The following is a 4,270-nucleotide window of genomic DNA, read 5'->3' on the forward strand; positions in this document are numbered from 1 at the left end:
AAACCGTTCAACTTAGAAAAGCATTAAAAAAGTAGCGATAGGCCGGGTGCGGTGGCTTAAGCCTGTAATCCCAGCAGTTTGGGAGGCCGAGACGGGCGGATCACGAGGTCAGGAGATCGAGACCATCCTGGCTAACACGGTGAAACCCCGTCTCTACTAAAAAATACAAAAAACTAGCCGGGCGAGGTAGCGGGCATCTGTAGTCCCAGCTACTCGGGAGGCTGAGGCAGGAGAATGGCGTAAACCCGGGCGGCGGAGGTTGCAGTGGGCTGAGATCCAGCCACTGCAGTCCAGCCTGGGTGACAGAGCAAGACTCCATCTCAAAAAAAAAAAAAAAAAAGTAGCGATAAATTTAACAAAAGAAGTAAAAATTTCTCACTTTGAAAACTAGAAAACATGGTTGAAAAAATCTTAAAAGATAAACAAATGGGAAGACATCTCATGTTCATATATCAGAAAATTGAATATTGTTAAGATAGTTACATGGCCCAAATTTATCTACAGATTCTACACAATCCCTACGAAAATCCCAGCTATCTTTTCTGCAGAAGTTGACAAACTGATCCTACAATCCATATGGAAATGAAAGGGGCTCAGAATAGCCAAAATGTTCTTGAAAAAGAACACAAACTTGGGGGATTTATACTTTCCAATATCAAAACTTACCACAAAGCTACAATAATCAAGACTGCATGGTACTAGCACAAGACTAGATATTTAGATCAACTGAATAAGAGAGAGATGATAAATAAACCCTAAATTTATGGTCAACTGATTTTTGACAAAGATATCAAGATAATTAAATGGGGAAAGAAAAGTCTTTTTAACAAATAATTCTGAACAACTGGGTAGCCATATGCAAAGGAATAAAGTAGGACCTCTATCTGAGATTATACACAAAAATTAAAGAAGATTACAGACTCAATGTAAAAGCTAAAACTATAAAACTCTTAGAATAAAACATGGAAGAAAATCTGCATGATATTGGGTTAGGCAATGATTTCCTACATATAACACCAAAAACACAAGCAAACAAAAGAAAATTGAGAAGCTGAACTTAAGGTGAAAAATTTTTGTGCGTCAAAGGATGCCATCCAACAAAGGGCAGAAAGAGCTCACATTATGTAAATATTTATTGCAGCATTATTCATAATATCAAAAAAGTAGAAATAGCACAAATGTGTATCAACTAGTAAATGGATAAATAAAATGTGGTATAGTTATAAGATGGAAAGGAATATTCAGCAGTATGAAATGAAGTGGCAGGTTCCACTTCAAGCATGACAGTGTGAAGAGCAGTGGCTCATACCACCACTCTTTGTCATTCTAGCACTTTGGGAGGCCAAGGCAGGAGGACTGCTTGAGGCCAGGAGTTCGAGACTAGCCTGTGCAACATAGTAAGACCCCCCATCTCTACAAAAAATTAAAAAAAATTAGCCAGGCATGGTGGTATGTGCCTGTGGTCCCAGATACTAGGGAGGCTGAGGCAGGAGCATTGCTTGAGCCCAAGAATATGAGGTTACAATGAGCTATGATTGTACCACTGCACTCCAGCCTGGGCAATGGGGCAGAGACTCTGTCTCTTAAAAAAAAAAAAAAAAAAAGATTGACTTCAGTTAACATGCACACAGCTTAGAAGTCACTATTCCATCCTAACAAGAAAAAAGCTGAACACACTGAAAAATCCATACTCTTCTTAGATTAATCAGAGAAATGAGGTCACAGGGCAAACCTCTGTCCTCAAAATTAGAGACAGACAGATGAATACAGAGAAACACAACTCATGGTAAGAGAAACTCACGGACAGAAATCAGCACTGGAGTAGGAAAACATGAATTGTAATTGATGAATTGTTGGATGCTCAGTGAGGATAAATCTGACAACAGTTAATACTTTTTTATGGGCCATAAAATACACTTTTACAAGTTTAAAGGAATAGTAATCATATAATGTCTACTCTCAGACTACAATGGAATTAAACTAGAAATCTATAACAGAAAGGCATCTAGAAAATCCTGAAATACTTGGAGATTAAACAATATATTTCTAAATAATACATGGATCAAAGAAAAAATCTCAAGAGAAATACAAAATATATTGAACTAAATGAAAATGAAAATATATCAAAATTTAAGGGATGCAGCAAAAGCAGTGCTTAGAAGGAAATTTATAGCATGTACATATTAGAAAAGAAGAATGTATATTTTAGAAAAGAAGAAAAACCTAAGCTTCCCCCTTTGGAAAATAGAAGAAAAAGCAAACTAAACTCAAAGTAAAAAGAAGAAAATAAATAAAAATTAGGGCAGAAATCAATGAAACCGAAAGCAGAAAATCATTGGAGAAAAAAATCAACAAAACCAAAAGCTGCTTCTGTTAAAAGATCAATAAAGTCAATACACTTCTAGCGAGACTAAGAAAAAAAGAGAGAACACAAATGACTAATATTATAAATGAAAGAGGGGGGAACATCACTACAAATTCCAAGGACATCAAAAGAATAATAAAAGAATACAAAGAACAACTCTATGCCCACAAATTCAATAGACTAGATGAAATGAACCAATCCCTTGAATGACACAGTCTGCCAAAGCTTACACAAAAAGAAATTGATAATCTGAATAGGCATATATCTATTAAAGAAATTAAGTCAGTAATTAATAACCTTTCAAAACAGAAAGCACCAAGTTCAGATGGGTTCACTGGTGAAATCTGTCAAACATTTAAGAAAAATTTATACCAATTCTCTATGATCTTGTTTAGAAGACAGAAGGAGAAGGACCACTTCCTAACTCATTCTATGAAGCCAGCATTACCCAAAGACCAAAATCAGATGAAGTCATAACAAAGAAAAGAAAACCACAGACCAATATTTCTCATAAATATAGATGCAAAAATCCTCAACAAAATAGTAGCAAATTGAATCCAACAATGTATAAAAATAATCATAAGAGCTGAGATCTGGCCACTGCACTCCAGCCCCGGCGACAGAGCGAGACTCCGTCTCAAAAAAAAAAAAAAAAAAAAATCATACATCACAACCAAGAGGGATTTACCCCAGGTACGAAAGGGTGGTTCAAGATTCAAGAATCAAATAATGTAATCAATCACATCAACAGGCTAGTAAAGAAAAATAATGATTTTATCTATAGATGCAGAAAAAGCTTTTGACAAAAATGCCAGTACTCATTCATGATAAAAACTCTTAGCAAACTAGAAATAGAAAGGATATCCTCAACTTTATAAAGAACATCTACACAAAACCTACAGCTAACATCATACTTAATGGTGAGAAACTTCAAAGTTTCCCAAAGAACAAGGCAAGGATGTTCCCTCTCACCACTTGCTTCTCAACATTTTACTGGAAGGCCTAGGTAATGCAATGAGAAATAAAAGGTAAACAGATTGGGAAGAAAGAAATAAAACTGTCTGTGTTCACAGATGACATGGTCATCTATGTAGAAAATCTGAAAGAATCAGTAAGTAAACTCCTAGAACTTGTATAATAAGCAATTATACAAGGTTGCAGGATACAAGGTTAACATACAAAGTCAATTGCCGTGCTATATACCAGCAATGAACAAGTGGAATTTGAAATTAAAAACTCGTTAGTATTATGTGTGCTTCAGTAGCACATACACTAAACTTGAAACAATACAGAGAAGATTAGCATGGCCTGTGGGCAAGGATGACATGCAAATTTGTGAAGCATTCCATATGTTTGGTGTATATTTATCTTAAACTCATCAAGTTGTGTATATTAAATATGTACAGCTTTTTGTATGTCAATCATACATCAATAAAGTGTTCTTTCTAAAAAATTACTGTTTACATTAGCATTCACAAAAAATGAAACATTTTGGTATAAATCTAATATCATCTGTATAAGATCTGGGTGAGGAAAACTACAAAACTATGATGAAGGAAATAAAATAACTAAATAAATGGGGAGATAGTCCATGTTCATGAATAGTCAGACTCAGCATTGTCAAGATGTCAGTTCTTCCCAACTTGATCTATGGATTCAATACAATTCCAATCAAAATCCCAGCAAGTTATTCTGTGGATATCAACAAACTGATTCTAAAGTTTATATGGAGAGGCAAAAGACATGGAATAACCACCTCAATATTGAAGGAGAAGAAGAGTTGGAGGACTGACACTGCCCAACCTTGAGACTTACTATAAAGCTGCAGGAATCAAAACAGTGTGTTATTGGTAGAATGAACAGACAAGTAGATCAATGGAACAGAATAAAAAGCACAGAAATATA

At 35.2% G+C, this 4,270-nt stretch overlaps 1 non-coding gene across 1 annotated transcript; it reads left to right on the plus strand.

The window, feature by feature from the left end:
• Positions 1 to 3,617: 3,617 nt before the first annotated feature.
• Positions 3,618 to 3,720, plus strand: LOC111535890. The gene has a single exon (XR_002729594.1). It is a non-coding gene; the product is annotated as a U6 spliceosomal RNA (small nuclear RNA).
• The last annotated feature ends 550 nt before the right edge of the window (positions 3,721 to 4,270 follow it).

This window comes from Piliocolobus tephrosceles, chromosome 12 (assembly GCF_002776525.5).
Source record: "Piliocolobus tephrosceles isolate RC106 chromosome 12, ASM277652v3, whole genome shotgun sequence".
NCBI classification, from domain to species: domain Eukaryota; kingdom Metazoa; phylum Chordata; class Mammalia; order Primates; family Cercopithecidae; genus Piliocolobus; species Piliocolobus tephrosceles.